Consider the following 18,475-nt stretch of genomic DNA (forward strand, 5'->3'; position numbering starts at 1 on the left):
TTAAAGGAAAGTTCGGAAAAGAATGTTGTATTATACCATAATCGAAGAAAAGTTGGTTTAAAAAAAAACGGATGGGAAAAAAATCGAAAAAGGGGTGCAACACGAGGACTTCCCAGGGGGTCACCCATCCTAGTACTACTCTCGCCCAAGCACGCTTAACTTCGGAGTTCTGATGGGATCCGGTGCATTAGTGCTGGTATGATCGCACCCGTCAGAGAAGCGCAAATAAATTGTATATACAGACTTCAGAATGTGTTATTTTGTTTAATAAATATAAAAATAATAGGGAAAATAAAGAAATAAAAAATTAAAAAATTAAAAAATGATGATGAAGACATTTTAAAGGAAAGTTCGGAAAAGAATGTTGTATTATACCATAATCGAAGAAAAGTTGGTTTAAAAAAAACGGATGGGAAAAAAATCGAAAAAGGGGTGCACCACGAGGACTTCCCAGGGGGTCACCCATCCTAGTACTACTCTCGCCCAAGCACGCTTAACTTCGGAGTTCTGATGGGATCCGGTGCATTAGTGCTGGTATGATCACACCCGTCAGAGAAGCGCAAATAAATTGTATATACAGACTTCAGAATGTGTTATTTTGTTTAATAAATATAAAAATAATAGGGAAAATAAAGAAATAAAAAATTAAAAAATTAAAAAATGATGATGAAGACATTTTAAAGGAAAGTTCGGAAAAGAATGTTGTATTATACCATAATCGAAGAAAAGTTGGTTTAAAAAAAACGGATGGGAAAAAAATCGAAAAAGGGGTGCAACACGAGGACTTCCCAGGGGGTCACCCATCCTAGTACTACTCTCGCCCAAGCACGCTTAACTTCGGAGTTCTGATGGGATCCGGTGCATTAGTGCTGGTATGATCGCACCCGTCAGAGAAGCGCAAATAAATTGTATATACAGACTTCAGAATGTGTTATTTTGTTTAATAAATATAAAAATAATAGGGAAAATAAAGAAATAAAAAATTAAAAAATGATGATGAAGACATTTTTAAGGAAAGTTCGGAAAAGAATGTTGTATTATACCATAATCGAAGAAAAGTTGGTTTAAAAAAAACGGATGGGAAAAAAATCGAAAAAGGGGTGCAACACGAGGACTTCCCAGGGGGTCACCCATCCTAGTACTACTCTCGCCCAAGCACGCTTAACTTCGGAGTCATGATGGGATCCGGTGCATTAGTGCTGGTATGATCGCAGCCGTCAGAGAAGCGCAAATAAATTGTATATACAGACTTCAGAATGTGTTATTTTGTTTAATAAATATAAAAATAATAGGGAAAATAAAGAAATTAAAAATTAAAAAATTAAAAAATGATGATGAAGACATTTTAAAGGAAAGTTCGGAAAAGAATGTTGTATTATACCATAATCGAAGAAAAGTTGGTTTAAAAAAAAACGGATGGGAAAAAAATCGAAAAAGGGGTGCAACACGAGGACTTCCCAGGGGGTCACCCATCCTAGTACTACTCTCGCCCAAGCACGCTTAACTTCGGAGTTCTGATGGGATCCGGTGCATTAGTGCTGGTATGATCGCACCCGTCAGAGAAGCGCAAATAAATTGTATATACAGACTTCAGAATGTGTTATTTTGTTTAATAAATATAAAAATAATAGGGAAAATAAAGAAATAAAAAATTAAAAAATTAAAAATTGATGATGAAGACATTTTAAAGGAAAGTTCGGAAAAGAATGTTGTATTATACCATAATCGAAGAAAAGTTGGTTTAAAAAAAAACGGATGGGAAAAAAATCGAAAAAGGGGTGCAACACGAGGACTTCCCAGGGGGTCACCCATCCTAGTACTACTCTCGCCCAAGCACGCTTAACTTCGGAGTTCTGATGGGATCCGGTGCATTAGTGCTGGTATGATCGCACCCGTCAGAGAAGCGCAAATAAATTGTATATACAGACTTCAGAATGTGTTATTTTGTTTAATAAATATAAAAATAATAGGGAAAATAAAGAAATAAAAAATTAAAAAATGATGATGAAGACATTTTAAAGGAAAGTTCGGAAAAGAATGTTGTATTATACCATAATCGAAGAAAAGTTGGTTTAAAAAAAAACGGATGGGAAAAAAATCGAAAAAGGGGTGCAACACGAGGACTTCCCAGGGGGTCACCCATCCTAGTACTACTCTCGCCCAAGCACGCTTAACTTCGGAGTTCTGATGGGATCCGGTGCATTAGTGCTGGTATGATCGCACCCGTCAGAGAAGCGCAAATAAATTGTATATACAGACTTCAGAATGTGTTATTTTGTTTAATAAATATAAAAATAATAGGGAAAATAAAGAAATAAAAAATTAAAAAATTAAAAAATGATGATGAAGACATTTTAAAGGAAAGTTCGGAAAAGAATGTTGTATTATACCATAATCGAAGAAAAGTTGGTTTAAAAAAAAACGGATGGGAAAAAAATCGAAAAAGGGGTGCAACACGAGGACTTCCCAGGGGGTCACCCATCCTAGTACTACTCTCGCCCAAGCACGCTTAACTTCGGAGTTCTGATGGGATCCGGCGCATTAGTGCTGGTATGATCGCACCCGTCAGAGAAGCGCAAATAAATTGTATATACAGACTTCAGAATGTGTTATTTTGTTTAATAAATATAAAAATAATAGGGAAAATAAAGAAATAAAAAATTAAAAAATTAAAAAATGATGATGAAGACATTTTAAAGGAAAGTTCGGAAAAGAATGTTGTATTATACCATAATCGAAGAAAAGTTGGTTTAAAAAAAAACGGATGGGAAAAAAATCGAAAAAGGGGTGCAACACGAGGACTTCCGAGGGGGTCACCCATCCTAGTACTACTCTCGCCCAAGCACGCTTAACTTCGGAGTTCTGATGGAATCCGGTGCATTAGTGCTGGTATGATCGCACCCGTCAGAGAAGCGCAAATAAATTGTATATACAGACTTCAGAATGTGTTATTTTGTTTAATAAATATAAAAATAATAGGGAAAATAAAGAAATAAAAATTAAAAAATTAAAAAATGATGATGAAGACATTTTAAAGGAAAGTTCGGAAAAGAATGTTGTATTATACCATAATCGAAGAAAAGTTGGTTTAAAAAAAAACGGATGGGAAAAAAAATCGAAAAAGGGGTGCAACACGAGGACTTCCCAGGGGGTCACCCATCCTAGTACTACTCTCGCCCAAGCACGCTTAACTTCGGAGTTCTGATGGGATCCGGTGCATTAGTGCTGGTATGATCGCACCCGTCAGAGAAGCGCAAATAAATTGTATATACAGACTTCAGAATGTGTTATTTTGTTTAATAAATATAAAAATAATAGGGAAAATAAAGAAATTAAAAATTAAAAAATTAAAAAATGATGATGAAGACATTTTAAAGGAAAGTTCGGAAAAGAATGTTGTATTATACCATAATCGAAGAAAAGTTGGTTTAAAAAAAACGGATGGGAAAAAAATCGAAAAAGGGGTGCAACACGAGGACTTCCCAGGGGGTCACCCATCCTAGTACTACTCTCGCCCAAGCACTCTTAACTTCGGAGTTCTGATGGGATCCGGTGCATTAGTGCTGGTATGATCGCACCCGTCAGAGAAGCGCAAATAAATTGTATATACAGACTTCAGAATGTGTTATTTTGTTTAATAAATATAAAAATAATAGGGAAAATAAAGAAATAAAAAATTAAAAAATTAAAAAATGATGATGAAGACATTTTAAAGGAAAGTTCGGAAAAGAATGTTGTATTATACCATAATCGAAGAAAAGTTGGTTTAAAAAAAAACGGATGGGAAAAAAATCGAAAAAGGGGTGCAACACGAGGACTTCCCAGGGGGTCACCCATCCTAGTACTACTCTCGCCCAAGCACGCTTAACTTCGGAGTTCTGATGGGATCCGGTGCATTAGTGCTGGTATGATCGCACCCGTCAGAGAAGCGCAAATAAATTGTATATACAGACTTCAGAATGTGTTATTTTGTTTAATAAATATAAAAATAATAGGGAAAATAAAGAAATAAAAAATTAAAAAATTAAAAAATGATGATGAAGACATTTTAAAGGAAAGTTCGGAAAAGAATGTTGTATTATACCATAATCGAAGAAAAGTTGGTTTAAAAAAAAACGGATGGGAAAAAAATCGAAAAAGGGGTGCAACACGAGGACTTCCCAGGGGGTCACCCATCCTAGTACTACTCTCGCCCAAGCACGCTTAACTTCGGAGTTCTGATGGGATCCGGTGCATTAGTGCTGGTATGATCGCACCCGTCAGAGAAGCGCAAATAAATTGTATATACAGACTTCAGAATGTGTTATTTTGTTTAATAAATATAAAAATAATAGGGAAAATAAAGAAATAAAAAATTAAAAAATTAAAAAATGATGATGAAGACATTTTAAAGGAAAGTTCGGAAAAGAATGTTGTATTATACCATAATCGAAGAAAAGTTGGTTTAAAAAAAAACGGATGGGAAAAAAATCGAAAAAGGGGTGCAACACGAGGACTTCCCAGGGGGTCACCCATCCTAGTACTACTCTCGCCCAAGCACGCTTAACTTCGGAGTTCTGATGGGATCCGGTGCATTAGTGCTGGTATGATCGCACCCGTCAGAGAAGCGCAAATAAATTGTATATACAGACTTCAGAATGTGTTATTTTGTTTAATAAATATAAAAATAATAGGGAAAATAAAGAAATAAAAAATTAAAAAATGATGATGAAGACATTTTAAAGGAAAGTTCGGAAAAGAATGTTGTATTATACCATAATCGAAGAAAAGTTGGTTTAAAAAAAAACGGATGGGAAAAAAATCGAAAAAGGGGTGCAACACGAGGACTTCCCAGGGGGTCACCCATCCTAGTACTACTCTCGCCCAAGCACGCTTAACTTCGGAGTTCTGATGGGATCCGGTGCATTAGTGCTGGTATGATCGCACCCGTCAGAGAAGCGCAAATAAATTGTATATACAGACTTCAGAATGTGTTATTTTGTTTAATAAATATAAAAATAATAGGGAAAATAAAGAAATAAAAAATTAAAAAATTAAAAAATGATGATGAAGACATTTTAAAGGAAAGTTCGGAAAAGAATGTTGTATTATACCATAATCGAAGAAAAGTTGGTTTAAAAAAAAACGGATGGGAAAAAAATCGAAAAAGGGGTGCAACACGAGGACTTCCCAGGGGGTCACCCATCCTAGTACTACTCTCGCCCAAGCACGCTTAACTTCGGAGTTCTGATGGGATCCGGTGCATTAGTGCTGGTATGATCGCACCCGTCAGAGAAGCGCAAATAAATTGTATATACAGACTTCAGAATGTGTTATTTTGTTTAATAAATATAAAAATAATAGGGAAAATAAAGAAATAAAAAATTAAAAAATGATGATGAAGACATTTTAAAGGAAAGTTCGGAAAAGAATGTTGTATTATACCATAATCGAAGAAAAGTTGGTTTAAAAAAAAACGGATGGGAAAAAAATCGAAAAAGGGGTGCAACACGAGGACTTCCCAGGGGGTCACCCATCCTAGTACTACTCTCGCCCAAGCACGCTTAACTTCGGAGTTCTGATGGGATCCGGTGCATTAGTGCTGGTATGATCGCACCCGTCAGAGAAGCGCAAATAAATTGTATATACAGACTTCAGAATGTGTTATTTTGTTTAATAAATATAAAAATAATAGGGAAAATAAAGAAATAAAAAATTAAAAAATGATGATGAAGACATTTTAAAGGAAAGTTCGGAAAAGAATGTTGTATTATACCATAATCGAAGAAAAGTTGGTTTAAAAAAAAACGGATGGGAAAAAAATCGAAAAAGGGGTGCAACACGAGGACTTCCCAGGGGGTCACCCATCCTAGTACTACTCTCGCCCAAGCACGCTTAACTTCGGAGTTCTGATGGGATCCGGTGCATTAGTGCTGGTATGATCGCACCCGTCAGAGAAGCGCAAATAAATTGTATATACAGACTTCAGAATGTGTTATTTTGTTTAATAAATATAAAAATAATAGGAAAAATAAAGAAATAAAAAATTAAAAAATTAAAAAATGATGATGAAGACATTTTAAAGGAAAGTTCGGAAAAGAATGTTGTATTATACCATAATCGAAGAAAAGTTGGTTTAAAAAAAAACGGATGGGAAAAAAATCGAAAAAGGGGTGCAACACGAGGACTTCCCAGGGGGTCACCCATCCTAGTACTACTCTCGCCCAAGCACGCTTAACTTCGGAGTTCTGATGGGATCCGGTGCATTAGTGCTGGTATGATCGCACCCGTCAGAGAAGCGCAAATAAATTATATATACAGACTTCAGAATGTGTTATTTTGTTTAATAAATATAAAAATAATAGGGAAAATAAAGAAATAAAAAATTAAAAAATTAAAAAATGATGATGAAGACATTTTAAAGGAAAGTTCGGAAAAGAATGTTGTATTATACCATAATCGAAGAAAAGTTGGTTTAAAAAAAAACGGATGGGAAAAAAATCGAAAAAGGGGTGCAACACGAGGACTTCCCAGGGGGTCACCCATCCTAGTACTACTCTCGCCCAAGCACGCTTAACTTCGGAGTTCTGATGGGATCCGGTGCATTAGTGCTGGTATGATCGCACCCGTCAGAGAAGCGCAAATAAATTGTATATACAGACTTCAGAATGTGTTATTTTGTTTAATAAATATAAAAATAATAGGGAAAATAAAGAAATAAAAAATTAAAAAATTAAAAAATGATGATGAAGACATTTTAAAGGAAAGTTCGGAAAAGAATGTTGTATTATACCATAATCGAAGAAAAGTTGGTTTAAAAAAAAACGGATGGGAAAAAAATCGAAAAAGGGGTGCAACACGAGGACTTCCCAGGGGGTCACCCATCCTAGTACTACTCTCGCCCAAGCACGCTTAACTTCGGAGTTCTGATGGGATCCGGTGCATTAGTGCTGGTATGATCGCACCCGTCAGAGAAGCGCAAATAAATTGTATATACAGACTTCAGAATGTGTTATTTTGTTTAATAAATATAAAAATAATAGGGAAAATAAAGAAATAAAAAATTAAAAAATTAAAAAATGATGATGAAGACATTTTAAAGGAAAGTTCGGAAAAGAATGTTGTATTATACCATAATCGAAGAAAAGTTGGTTTAAAAAAAAACGGATGGGAAAAAAATCGAAAAAGGGGTGCAACACGAGGACTTCCCAGGGGGTCACCCATCCTAGTACTACTCTCGCCCAAGCACGCTTAACTTCGGAGTTCTGATGGGATCCGGTGCATTAGTGCTGGTATGATCGCACCCGTCAGAGAAGCGCAAATAAATTGTATATACAGACTTCAGAATGTGTTATTTTGTTTAATAAATATAAAAATAATAGGGAAAATAAAGAAATAAAAAATTAAAAAATTAAAAAATGATGATGAAGACATTTTAAAGGAAAGTTCGGAAAAGAATGTTGTATTATACCATAATCGAAGAAAAGTTGGTTTAAAAAAAAACGGATGGGAAAAAAATCGAAAAAGGGGTGCAACACGAGGACTTCCCAGGGGGTCACCCATCCTAGTACTACTCTCGCCCAAGCACGCTTAACTTCGGAGTTCTGATGGGATCCGGTGCATTAGTGCTGGTATGATCGCACCCGTCAGAGAAGCGCAAATAAATTGTATATACAGACTTCAGAATGTGTTATTTTGTTTAATAAATATAAAAATAATAGGGAAAATAAAGAAATAAAAAATTAAAAAATTAAAAAATGATGATGAAGACATTTTAAAGGAAAGTTCGGAAAAGAATGTTGTATTATACCATAATCGAAGAAAAGTTGGTTTAAAAAAAACGGATGGGAAAAAAATCGAAAAAGGGGTGCAACACGAGGACTTCCCAGGGGGTCACCCATCCTAGTACTACTCTCGCCCAAGCACGCTTAACTTCGGAGTTCTGATGGGATCCGGTGCATTAGTGCTGGTATGATCGCACCCGTCAGAGAAGCGCAAATAAATTGTATATACAGACTTCAGAATGTGTTATTTTGTTTAACAAATATAAAAATAATAGGGAAAATAAAGAAATAAAAAATTAAAAAATTAAAAAATGATGATGAAGACATTTTAAAGGAAAGTTCGGAAAAGAATGTTGTATTATACCATAATCGAAGAAAAGTTGGTTTAAAAAAACGGATGGGAAAAAAATCGAAAAAGGGGTGCAACACGAGGACTTCCCAGGGGGTCACCCATCCTAGTACTACTCTCGCCCAAGCACGCTTAACTTCGGAGTTCTGATGGGATCCGGTGCATTAGTGCTGGTATGATCGCACCCGTCAGAGAAGCGCAAATAAATTGTATATACAGACTTCAGAATGTGTTATTTTGTTTAATAAATATAAAAATAATAGGGAAAATAAAGAAATAAAAAATTAAAAAATTAAAAAATGATGATGAAGACATTTTAAAGGAAAGTTCGGAAAAGAATGTTGTATTGTTGTGAGAGGAATTGATACAACACCCCCAGAACCGTATAACACAATTATAGGGATATCTATTACAACTACGAAAATCACGGCTAGCTTTTAGGGGCTACCGTTAACATAAACTAACAGAATTAGTGAGAAACAAGTGTGTTTAAGGGCTGAGCTTGCAAAGAACCAAACAACGAGGCCGGAATTATGGAATTCCGTCCTGCAATTGCCCGGAAATATCTGTCACAAAGGTTACACGTGCCTCTCTTTAGAGTGTAGAACTCGTGAATAATGATCCTCGTCCCTTTGCAAGGTGCCTACATACCCTATATTTATAGGGATCAAGCCCATGTAGTTCTCGATTTAGGACTCTGAAGAGATAAGCTCTTATCCCCTCTAGTTTGAGATAAAACAGCCTTCTTTCAGTAGTTATCCAGCGGTATCCCACTCCAAGTAGGTCACTTGAAGCCTTCATCTTGCATGATTATCCGAATATTCTTGAATTATCTTCCCCGATTGTAATTATCTCCATAATAGATGTATTTATCCCTTAATTCGTAGATAAATAATAGCTGATACACTCCCAATATGTCTCCAATTCGTCCTCCTAGAAACAAGGAAGAAGAGTCCTGCTTGGAATCTGCCTGCCATTCTGCCCAGGCGGCGGAAGCCCTGCCAGCGGCATCCCCTAGCTGCAGCCCCGTAACTGCAAGCCAGGATGCACTTAGTGGTAACCCCTAGCAGCGGTAACCCCTAAAGCGCCTTCAGGTGCAACCCCCATTATGATGGCAGCCTTCAATGTGCCTCCAATGCAAGTCCATACACCTTCTTGTACATCTTCAACGATCCACCCAGCCATGGCGAAGCCCATTATTCTTAACCAAATGATTCCAATAAGCCCAAGTGAAGCCCAAATAATATGATGGGCTATAAAATAAGCCCAGGGAGATTTTATGGCACAACAACTACCCCCCGGTTCCTTGAAGTATTAAATACGAGAGGAACCTAAGAACGGTAACCCTCAATCATCCAGCTGCAAGCCCTTAAATCATGTTAGAAATTAGTCGTAAATTATTCCCAAGCTTACGTGGGCGTAGCCCGGTGTAAGAAACAAGAAATAACTCAGACGTAATTCCCACACATAATTATAAAACCAATTATATTAATTCGGTACAACCACCACAAGCCTTGAATATTTATCCCGAAATAATAAAAATTATTTTCCGCAAATATGTCCAAGCTTCCACAATTTTACTCCACTTTTCTAGCTTCCCACGTATGCCATGTCAGTTTGTGATAAGGCTGATCCCAATTATTTAGGGGTTTAATTTGAATTCGAATTGATTTGAATTGTAACAGAAAATCCCCTAAATAGGCGGTGCAGCTGTAGAGTCCTAGCCTGCCTCTACCTCTTCAGCCACCCACCTGGGCCTCGGGAAGCCCTGCGTCATCAAAGCCTTCTCCACGCCAAGCCAGTCACGACACGCCACCTGGCGCAGCTGTCCCCCACTTGCCACAGCTATATATACACCTACACACAGCCTTGCCTTACTTTTTTATATCTCTCCAACTCTTCACTCTCCCACCTCTCACACTCGAAGCATCCCAGGCGCAGAGCTACTTCGTTTTTCCGGCGTTCTCTTCGGCTTTTCTTCAACTTCCAACCAAAGGTATGTTTCTTGGCCTCCGGCTTTCCTTTTCATTACATTCATCCATGTTTGTGGCTAAATGCTTGTATGATCCATGCCTGTTTGTCTCTTCTCTGCTTTTCAATTGCTCACCTCGGTATGCGTGCACACACCCACATTTGTTCATCTGAGGTTACTTCAGCAGATTAAACCGCCAATACGCTCTGCATGCCAGTATAGTTAAATATGTGCACTCGTTCTCTGAATGCACACACACCACATGCTTTGATTTGGCCCTGATTATGTTATGTGTATCCTGTGACCTGACTGCCACTCTCGGCGTTGCTGTGACGCCTTGTCGATTCGCAGCCCCAATTACGATTTTAGGCCATAAACCCTAGGTTCCCAATCAGCCTTCAGAGGAAACCCCTCTTTTGCGATCGAACTCCATTTGTGTGTCTTTATCTGCCTTGGATGTTTTATTGTGTGATTTGCTGCGTTGTACTTGCTTAGATTGTAGCCTAGGGTAATTATTGGATGTTGACTGTTGCGGTTGGGGTTAGGGTTAGGATTAGGCTTCCCGCTCCGGGTCCCTTGTTGGGCTTCCCGAAGAAGATGAGCCGTCCTCCGTGGCTTGTGCTGCCTCCTGTGAGGGATGTAATCCTCTCACACTTCAGGGATCCAACTGAAGCCTCTTCATTCCTCCTTCACACTCGTAGGGCTCCACCCTTGCAGCCCAGTCTTCCGCAAACCCCTTCTCCTTCTCCCTTTCTGTTCCTCTTTCTTTCTCTCGACCTCTCCTCGTCTTGCTGTGTCCTTTCGTTAACCCATCCTTTCCTATTGTAGATGTCTCAAGGATCCATGTCCTCACATTCTTCTCAGTCTGCCACCAGCAAGGCTCCCGTTATTGCGGTTGACACGGGATCCTCCTTTAGCCAGGACCTTCAACCTGCCCGGCCCAGTTTAGGGGTTAGCTCCAGAACCCGCTCCAGGCGCAATTTGGTGGTGAAGGAGCTCAACTGGACAACCTCTGAGTCTAGTAAGGCTGATGGGACCTCGGGCCTCCCGCTGGACCCTGCTGCTGAAGCCCTCGAGGGGAGCCCCGAGGAGGCTGAACGGGAGGCTGAGGCTTCCGTGGAGGTGATCGAGCCTCCAGCTGTAGTCCTGGCCTGCGAGCATATGGACTCCATTATGACTCCTGTTCGGCTGCAGTCCCTATTGGAGTCCTGCAACCCTGGCTGCACCTTGGGGATCCCGAAGCCAGGAGAGAGGTGTCACCGCTTTGACACCCTCAAGCCAGGCACCGGCTACCCCAAAGCCGTGCTTTCCGCCCAGTTCTTTAGGCTGGGTTTGTCTCTCCCCCTCCATCCTTTCATCCTGGAGGTCTTGGACTTCTATGAGGTCTCCCCCATGCAGCTTACCCCCAACTCCTACCGCATGGCGGTCTGCCTCTACATCCTCTATGACATCCACCATGGGGTGAGGATGTCTGCTTTGGAGTTGGGCTGGTTCTTCCAGCTGAAACTTACTGGCAGGACCCCAGGGTTCTTCTACCTCACTGCCTGGAACACCCATCACAAGAAGGGCATCAAGGGTAACCGCCAGTCGATGTCGGACTGGCAGAAGCTCTTCCTTTACTGCTATGACTGCCCAGTCTACAGGAAGGACTTCAATCTCTCCCCCAGTAAGCCAGCTTTTCCTTAACCCATTGTCTAGTTCAGCCCTTTAAGGTTCCCGTTTAGTTTCCTTATGCTTGTATTTGTTGTAGACATGCCAGTGCAGACTCCTCTGGCGGGAGAGTCCCTTGAGAGGGCCAAGCATGTGTTGGGGCTATCCACCGGGCTAGGTGATGGCTCCAGCCTGCTTACTCCAGAAAATCTGGAGAGGCTCGGTTTTTCCACTACGGTGGTAGATGCATCCCCCGTTGACGAGGGGGGTGCAGATGTGGAGGCAACGGGAAGCCCAGGTTTCCTCTTAGCTTGCACCTTACATGATATTTGCTTTATAAATTCCCTTCCTGCATGCTTTATGATTTTTATGCCATCTGCTATGCTTGCATCTCCCCATATTTCCGTATGTGTTTGCATATTATCTAATTGTTTCTCCTTGTTTCTTTCTGCAGATATGGCTTCCAACATTCCCAAATTCATCAAGCGCTCCACCAAGTATGAGGATTTGTTCGGGGAGGCCTCCGATTCTCAGGCCCCTCTCCCTGTAAAGCCACTCTCTCAGCTCCCTTCCCCCTCTCTGGAGCAAAAGAAGACCTCCTCCGGGGGTCGCAAGCGGGACCCCTCCAAGACTGCTGAGGGGGGGTCTTCAGCTGAAGGCCGTACAAGCAAGAAGCCCAGGTTAGCCCTGGCCCGCAGCTCTCCCGCTTCCTCCTCTTCTCAAAAGACTCAGCTCTTTCAGCGGATGCTCTCCGACCAGATCCCCGAGGCTACTGTCCGGGAGTGGGACAGGCTTTCAATAGCCGAGGCCACCCGCGATAAGGTGGTGGCCAACGCTAAGAGCCTGTTCCTCGATCTGAAGATGGGGGAGCACGTTGCTGACACAGCCCGGGTCAACGAGAAGATGAGGGCGGATTTGAAGCAGGCTAAGGCAGACCTGGCTTCCGCTGTCAAAGACAGAGATCTTGTGCGGGTGGCCAACCAGGAGCTGAAGGAGGCTGAAGCCAAAGTCCGTGAGGAGAGGAGGAAGGAGGACGCTGTGAGGCGTTCCTTGGAGGAGGAGACAGATGGCCTGGGGAAGATGGTGAAGAGGCTGGAGGGCCAGGTGAAGGAGCTGCAGGAGGCTGCCGCTGCTGCAAAGGCGATGAGGAAGGAGCGGGAGGCCGCCGTTTTCGAGGCCGGAGTTGCCGCAGGGGTCAAGGATTGCGTGAAATCGGCCTACCGCTTCTTCCCTGACAACGATTGGGCCAAGTTGGGGCCCGACGCTGCGGTAGCCCTTGAGGAGGCAAAAGTTGAAGACGCCACCAGCTCTGGGAAAGCCGAAGCCAGCGCCAAGGAAGTTCTTGGGGGTACTTCTGAGGGAGAAACTGCGGCTAAGGACCGACAGGAGGCTGAGAAGGCATCCCTTCCGGAACTTGATGTGGTGGCCCAGGTGGAGGCCTTAGTTGTGGCTCCCTCCCAGAATGCAATCTCCTCGGATGCCCTGGCAATCGATGAAGACCCCAAGGCCTCCTCCTCTCCAGCTGATTCCTAATCCTTCCTTCCCCGTGTTTAATTAAACTTTTATTTATGAATTGTGAATTTGTGCGTGGCGCTTGTCGTCACGAATTAAATATTCTTTTGGATGAGGGTGCGGGCACCTCCGAATGCTCCGCAAGACATTTTTTTTTTTAATATTGTAAAGGGCCTCCCCCTGTTGGTGTGCAGCGAGTTTCAACTGAGCCGTATCCCGTACTTCTTCAATCAGATCTAAGTAAAGCCTGTGGTTGACCTCATTATTCTCAGGATCATAGTTATCCCTTCGAAAAGATCCTGCCCCAACTTCTACTGGGACCATGGCTTCACACCCGTATGTTAGGGTGAACGGGGTTTCGCCGGTGGTAGACCTTGGAGTGGTATTGTAAGACCACAACACCATGGGAAGTTCCTCCGGCCAGCATCCCTTTTTCTCTTCTAGTTTGGCTTTCAGGGTGTGCTTAATAATTTTGTTTACGGCCTCCGTTTGACCGTTGCTTTGAGGGTGGCACACCGCGGAGAAACCTTTCTTTATGCCAAGGTTTTCACAGAAATTCATCATTTCATTGCTGTCAAACTGTTTCCCATTGTCTGATATGAGCTTGTAGGGAACCCCGTATCGACAGACGATCGCGCGACAAACGAAGTCTACCAACTTCTTTGCAGTGATGGAAGCTAGGGGTTCAGCTTCAGCCCATTTAGTAAAGTAATCTACAGCCACGACTGCATATTTCACCCCTCCTTTCCCTTTTGGTAATTCACCAATCAGATCTATACCCCAAACAGCAAACGGCCAGGGGCTTGTCAGGGTCTTCAGGGGTACCGCGGGGCTCTTGTTTGTATTAGAGAACCTTTGGCAACTGTCACAGGCCCTGGCGAAGGCATGAGCATCCTTGTGGAGAGTAGGCCAGTAGTAGCCTTGACGGAGGATTTTGTGAGCGAGGGAGGCACCCCCCGAGTGATTCCCACAGATCCCCTCATGCACCTCGCGCATAATGTATTCGCATCTTATCCCAGCAACACACCTGAGGAGGGGCCGATTGAATCCCCTTTTGTAAAGAATCCCATCATAAATTACATATTGGGCTGCCTTGTATCTCAATTTCCTGGCCTCATCTTTATCTGTAGGCAGGGTTCCGTTGGCTATGTATTCATGGATTGGGGTTGTCCAGAGGTTAGTCTCATCAGCTTCAACATCCATGACTTCAATTTTGGGGATGCTAGGCTGATACTGGATTTCGAGGGGGATCACCCCGAGCATGTGTGCATCCCTCTGAGAACCTAATTTGGCTAAGGCATCGGCATCTGCGTTCTTAGACCTGGGTATCTGCTCTAGCTTGATTTCCCTGAATTTCCCGATTAGTTCCTGGGCATACCGCATATAGAGATCGGTGCGGGGACCCCTAGCTTGGAAGCCTCCTCGGATGTGCCAGACTACCAGCATAGAATCACTGTAAACATTCATGTTTTCCACTCTCATTTCCAAGGCCAGCTTCAGGCCAGCTATTAGGGCTTCATACTCCGCGTCGTTGTTAGTGGCATGGAAGTCGAAATGAATGGAGCTTTGCAGCTTATGGCCTTCCGGACTGACTAAGACAATGCCAGCCCCGGCCCCATTTCCGTTTACGGCCCCATCGACGTACAGGTTCCACCAAGGGGAACAATTCTCAGGTATGGCTACTGAAGACTGGGGTTTAGGTACGCATTCCATCCCTTCGACTTCAAAAGTGGGTGGAAATTCCAAGATGAAGTCAGCTAGCGCTTGCCCCTTTATTGCGGTTCTAGGCTTGTACTCTATGTCAAACTGGCCTAGCTCGACTGCCCATTTCATGATTCTTCCCGAGGCTTCCGGCTTGTGCAAGACCTGTCTGAGAGGGAAGGATGTTCGTACTTCAATCTTGTGAGCCTGAAAGTAAGGCCTTAGTTTACGGGAAGCCAAAATTAGTGCATAGGCTAACTTCTCCATATTTGAGTAGCGGGTTTCAGCATCAAGTAATCTCTTGCTCACATAGTATACTGGCTGTTGGGCTTGCTCTTCCTCCTTGATGAGGACAGCGCTAATTGAGAACTCGGAAACCCCTAGGTAAAGGATCAAGGCTTCACCCTCCGTTGGCTTGGCCAACAATGGCGGGCTTCCGAGTTGCTCCTTCAGCTTCAGGAAAGCAGCCTCGCATTCTGTCGTCCATTCAAATTTCTGCCCCTTTTTTATGGCTGCAAAGAATTCTCTACATTTGTCTGAGGATTTTGAGATGAACCGGTTTAGGGCGGCGACTCGGCCTGTAAGGCATTGCACCTCCTTTACGTTCCTAGGCGACCTCATTTCAATTAAGGCCTTGATCTTCGCAGGGTTAGCTTCGATTCCCCTGTGATTGACAATGAAGCCCAAGAACTTGCCGGATTCAACCCCAAATACACATTTTTGGGGATTCAACTTCATCCTGTAATCCCTCAGTATGTCGAACATCTCTGACAAGTGTGTAACATGATCGTAAGCTTCCTTTGATTTTACCAACATGTCATCTACATACACTTCCATAGTTCTCCCAATCTGATCTTTAAACATCTTATTGACCAGCCTCTGATATGTAGCCCCAGCATTTAGTAACCCAAACGGCATGCCTATATAGCAGTAAAGCCCCTGTCGGTGATGAAGGAGGTGTGTTCCTGATCTGGCTCGAACATGGGGATCTGATTGTAGCCCGAGTAGGCGTCCATGAAGCTTAACAGTGCATGCCCCGCAGTGGAATCCACCAACTGGTCAATTCGAGGGAGCGGGAAGCTGTCCTTAGGGCAAGCCTTGTTCAGATCGGTAAAGTCTATGCAAGTCCTCCATTTTCCGTTAGGTTTTTTCACCAACACTGGGTTCGCTAGCCATGTGGGGTAAAAGCTTCCTTCACTAGGCCTGCTTTCAATAGTCGGTCTACCTCTTCTTGAAGAGCGGTAGCCCTCTCCCCGCTAATTGGTCTTCTCTTCTGTCTAACTCCCTTCCTGTCTGGGTCAATATTGAGGTGGTGGCACATGACTTCTGGGTGAATCCCGATCATATCCGAATGGTTCCAAGCGAAGACGTCCAGATTATTCTTTAAGAACGCGGTCAGGGTTTCCCTTAGGTCCGGCCCCAATTGCTCCCCAATTTTTAGTTCTTTAGTGGGGTCGGACTCATCCACCAAGATGGACAGGGTATCCCCAGCTGCTCCGGTCTTCACCTGGGTTCCGGCATCCTTGGGTCGAGGTCGATCTCAACGGTAGCCTCTTTGTTGCCACCCTCTTGGGGTTGCGTACCCAGGATTTCATGAACGGGAAGCCGTGTTCGGTTTCCAAGTTGATAGGTTACCATAGCACTATTGAAGTCACAAGGTGCCTCGCACTCATTTTCTTGCATTTTATTTTGGGGCTGCTTTTGATGTTCCCCTTCAAAGTCGCTGTCAGTAGCATCTTCCACAATTCCTTCAACCAGGGTTTCAGCTGTATCAATATTCTTTGTTGGGAGTGCATCCGTGGGTGCAAGCCCTTCATGCACGGCATGCGAGGTTTCTAGATAAGGATCTTCCCCTGGGTGTTGCACGATAATCACCATGTTGCAGGTTGCTTTCACAAACTTTATTAAAACCCTTCCCTGAGCCTTGGTTTCGGGTTCCTCTTCAATATCCACCTGCTTATGACAGCTCTCTGGGATGTCTTCGTCCATTTGTTGGGCTTCTTTGCAGGCTTTTACTGCGGACCTCAGAGCCCTGCTATAACATTCCCGGGAGTCAGCTTGACATCCTCGTACACATCCTACCCCATTGGGGGTTGGGAACTTCATGGATAGGTGGTATATTGAGGTTACAATCCGCATGTCCCTTAAGATTGGCCTGCCCAGGATCCCGTTATAGGAGATGTCTTCGTTCACTACCATGAACTCTGAAACCTGAGTGACAGCCCGGGGTTCCACTCCAAGGGTGATCGGGAGTCTTACCCTTCCAACGATCTGGACAGCATTCCCTGTGAAACCATACAACTCATTATAGCAAGCCATCATATCTTTATCCGCCATTTCATTCTTTGGTACGCACTGTAGGCCAAGATATTGACAGAGCTTCCGTTATCGACGAGAAGCCTGTGTACATTGACATTTCCGATCACGGCTGTTACCACCAGGGCATCGCTATGAGGATGGTGTACCGCGCGTGCATCCCCCTCAGTGAAGGTAATGTCCATAGTCTCCCCTTTTAAACATTTTGGGAGGCCTTTCAGACAGATGGCACACATTGGTTAAGGGCGGCCCTCGGGCTTCCCGTACATATCTCTTCATAGCACTGCGTCCCTGGCCTCCCACGAAGGGTCCTCCGATGATCATTCGTACACTGCCAGCCCGGGTGTTACGGTTGGCTTCTTGGTTATTTGTCCTTTCAGCTCTCTTTTCCTTATATTTCTTAGCCTCTTGGGCTACAAACTCCGTCAGGTATCCTGTTCTGATAAGATCCTCTATGTGGTCTTTAAGATGAACACATTCCGCCGTGTCATGTCCGTTCAAATCGTGGAAAGCACAATATTTTCCCTGATCTTTCTTTCCAGGGGGTCCACTTCGAAAGGGCTTCCGGAAGAGTCTCGCCTTGTCTCCGACTTCAAAAATGTGATCTATAGAAGCCGTTAGTGGCGTGTATTCGTGGTACCTCGCTTCTCTTGCCTTTCTCATTGTCAACCTTGACTTGTCGAAGCCCTGCAAGCTGGTTGTGTTCACGGTAATGGGCGAGGTCTTGCCATCTCGGCTCGAGGATTTTTCACCAGCAGGCCTTACGTAGGGATTCCTCTTGTAGGTGTTCCTCCTATCGGGGCTGTAAGACCTATCCCTCTTGTTTTTCCAGCTGCTCCGGCTTTCAGACTTTGACTCCTTTTTCAACTTAGCTAAGGATTCCTCGATCACCTTATGGGGTTCAGCTCTAGCAAAGAAGTCCGCTAGGGTTTCAGGCTCTCGCCCTTGCAACTCCTTCCAAAAATCTGTTCCGGGCCTTACCCCCGCTATCAAGAAGTTCTTCAGGGTTTCCTTTGAAGTGGGTCTAACCCGGGGGTACTTCTGCGTTGAAGCGCTTGAAATACTCTCTCAATGTCTCATGCTCCTTTTGCTTAATATTGGCCAGAGTGTTTGCAGGCGGGGCGTAAGTGACAGAAGCCCTGAATTGTCCCACAAACTGTTCGCACATTTTTCTCCAAGAGCTGATGGAATCAGCGGGAAGCCTCTTGAACC

General features: G+C 43.2%; 25 non-coding genes across 25 annotated transcripts; all 25 read right to left on the reverse strand.

Moving 5' to 3' along the window:
• Positions 1 to 91: 91 nt before the first annotated feature.
• On the reverse strand, positions 92 to 210 carry LOC135148764 (5S ribosomal RNA). The gene has a single exon (XR_010286841.1). It is a non-coding gene; the product is annotated as a 5S ribosomal RNA (ribosomal RNA).
• Positions 211 to 429: 219 nt separating this feature from the next.
• On the reverse strand, positions 430 to 548 carry LOC135148890 (5S ribosomal RNA). The gene has a single exon (XR_010286967.1). It is a non-coding gene; the product is annotated as a 5S ribosomal RNA (ribosomal RNA).
• Positions 549 to 767: 219 nt separating this feature from the next.
• LOC135148765 (5S ribosomal RNA) lies at positions 768 to 886 on the reverse strand. Its single transcript, XR_010286842.1, has one exon. It is a non-coding gene; the product is annotated as a 5S ribosomal RNA (ribosomal RNA).
• A 211-nt stretch (positions 887 to 1,097) lies between these two features.
• Positions 1,098 to 1,216, reverse strand: LOC135148972 (5S ribosomal RNA). Its single transcript, XR_010287048.1, has one exon. It is a non-coding gene; the product is annotated as a 5S ribosomal RNA (ribosomal RNA).
• Positions 1,217 to 1,436: 220 nt separating this feature from the next.
• Positions 1,437 to 1,555, reverse strand: LOC135148766 (5S ribosomal RNA). Its single transcript, XR_010286843.1, has one exon. It is a non-coding gene; the product is annotated as a 5S ribosomal RNA (ribosomal RNA).
• A 220-nt stretch (positions 1,556 to 1,775) lies between these two features.
• On the reverse strand, positions 1,776 to 1,894 carry LOC135148768 (5S ribosomal RNA). The gene has a single exon (XR_010286845.1). It is a non-coding gene; the product is annotated as a 5S ribosomal RNA (ribosomal RNA).
• A 212-nt stretch (positions 1,895 to 2,106) lies between these two features.
• Positions 2,107 to 2,225, reverse strand: LOC135148769 (5S ribosomal RNA). The gene has a single exon (XR_010286846.1). It is a non-coding gene; the product is annotated as a 5S ribosomal RNA (ribosomal RNA).
• A 220-nt stretch (positions 2,226 to 2,445) lies between these two features.
• On the reverse strand, positions 2,446 to 2,564 carry LOC135148850 (5S ribosomal RNA). Its single transcript, XR_010286927.1, has one exon. It is a non-coding gene; the product is annotated as a 5S ribosomal RNA (ribosomal RNA).
• A 220-nt stretch (positions 2,565 to 2,784) lies between these two features.
• LOC135148908 (5S ribosomal RNA) lies at positions 2,785 to 2,903 on the reverse strand. Its single transcript, XR_010286985.1, has one exon. It is a non-coding gene; the product is annotated as a 5S ribosomal RNA (ribosomal RNA).
• A 220-nt stretch (positions 2,904 to 3,123) lies between these two features.
• LOC135148770 (5S ribosomal RNA) lies at positions 3,124 to 3,242 on the reverse strand. Its single transcript, XR_010286847.1, has one exon. It is a non-coding gene; the product is annotated as a 5S ribosomal RNA (ribosomal RNA).
• Positions 3,243 to 3,461: 219 nt separating this feature from the next.
• LOC135148556 (5S ribosomal RNA) lies at positions 3,462 to 3,580 on the reverse strand. Its single transcript, XR_010286636.1, has one exon. It is a non-coding gene; the product is annotated as a 5S ribosomal RNA (ribosomal RNA).
• A 220-nt stretch (positions 3,581 to 3,800) lies between these two features.
• Positions 3,801 to 3,919, reverse strand: LOC135148771 (5S ribosomal RNA). The gene has a single exon (XR_010286848.1). It is a non-coding gene; the product is annotated as a 5S ribosomal RNA (ribosomal RNA).
• A 220-nt stretch (positions 3,920 to 4,139) lies between these two features.
• On the reverse strand, positions 4,140 to 4,258 carry LOC135148772 (5S ribosomal RNA). The gene has a single exon (XR_010286849.1). It is a non-coding gene; the product is annotated as a 5S ribosomal RNA (ribosomal RNA).
• A 220-nt stretch (positions 4,259 to 4,478) lies between these two features.
• On the reverse strand, positions 4,479 to 4,597 carry LOC135148773 (5S ribosomal RNA). Its single transcript, XR_010286850.1, has one exon. It is a non-coding gene; the product is annotated as a 5S ribosomal RNA (ribosomal RNA).
• Positions 4,598 to 4,809: 212 nt separating this feature from the next.
• Positions 4,810 to 4,928, reverse strand: LOC135148774 (5S ribosomal RNA). Its single transcript, XR_010286851.1, has one exon. It is a non-coding gene; the product is annotated as a 5S ribosomal RNA (ribosomal RNA).
• A 220-nt stretch (positions 4,929 to 5,148) lies between these two features.
• LOC135148775 (5S ribosomal RNA) lies at positions 5,149 to 5,267 on the reverse strand. The gene has a single exon (XR_010286852.1). It is a non-coding gene; the product is annotated as a 5S ribosomal RNA (ribosomal RNA).
• Positions 5,268 to 5,479: 212 nt separating this feature from the next.
• Positions 5,480 to 5,598, reverse strand: LOC135148776 (5S ribosomal RNA). The gene has a single exon (XR_010286853.1). It is a non-coding gene; the product is annotated as a 5S ribosomal RNA (ribosomal RNA).
• Positions 5,599 to 5,810: 212 nt separating this feature from the next.
• On the reverse strand, positions 5,811 to 5,929 carry LOC135148777 (5S ribosomal RNA). The gene has a single exon (XR_010286854.1). It is a non-coding gene; the product is annotated as a 5S ribosomal RNA (ribosomal RNA).
• Positions 5,930 to 6,149: 220 nt separating this feature from the next.
• Positions 6,150 to 6,268, reverse strand: LOC135148779 (5S ribosomal RNA). The gene has a single exon (XR_010286856.1). It is a non-coding gene; the product is annotated as a 5S ribosomal RNA (ribosomal RNA).
• Positions 6,269 to 6,488: 220 nt separating this feature from the next.
• On the reverse strand, positions 6,489 to 6,607 carry LOC135148780 (5S ribosomal RNA). The gene has a single exon (XR_010286857.1). It is a non-coding gene; the product is annotated as a 5S ribosomal RNA (ribosomal RNA).
• A 220-nt stretch (positions 6,608 to 6,827) lies between these two features.
• Positions 6,828 to 6,946, reverse strand: LOC135148781 (5S ribosomal RNA). Its single transcript, XR_010286858.1, has one exon. It is a non-coding gene; the product is annotated as a 5S ribosomal RNA (ribosomal RNA).
• A 220-nt stretch (positions 6,947 to 7,166) lies between these two features.
• Positions 7,167 to 7,285, reverse strand: LOC135148782 (5S ribosomal RNA). Its single transcript, XR_010286859.1, has one exon. It is a non-coding gene; the product is annotated as a 5S ribosomal RNA (ribosomal RNA).
• A 220-nt stretch (positions 7,286 to 7,505) lies between these two features.
• Positions 7,506 to 7,624, reverse strand: LOC135148783 (5S ribosomal RNA). Its single transcript, XR_010286860.1, has one exon. It is a non-coding gene; the product is annotated as a 5S ribosomal RNA (ribosomal RNA).
• A 219-nt stretch (positions 7,625 to 7,843) lies between these two features.
• LOC135148784 (5S ribosomal RNA) lies at positions 7,844 to 7,962 on the reverse strand. Its single transcript, XR_010286861.1, has one exon. It is a non-coding gene; the product is annotated as a 5S ribosomal RNA (ribosomal RNA).
• A 218-nt stretch (positions 7,963 to 8,180) lies between these two features.
• On the reverse strand, positions 8,181 to 8,299 carry LOC135148785 (5S ribosomal RNA). Its single transcript, XR_010286862.1, has one exon. It is a non-coding gene; the product is annotated as a 5S ribosomal RNA (ribosomal RNA).
• Between the last annotated feature and the right edge of the window lie 10,176 nt (positions 8,300 to 18,475).

The sequence above is a fragment of the Daucus carota genome, chromosome 8 (assembly GCF_001625215.2).
Source record: "Daucus carota subsp. sativus chromosome 8, DH1 v3.0, whole genome shotgun sequence".
Lineage (NCBI taxonomy): Eukaryota > Viridiplantae > Streptophyta > Magnoliopsida > Apiales > Apiaceae > Daucus > Daucus carota.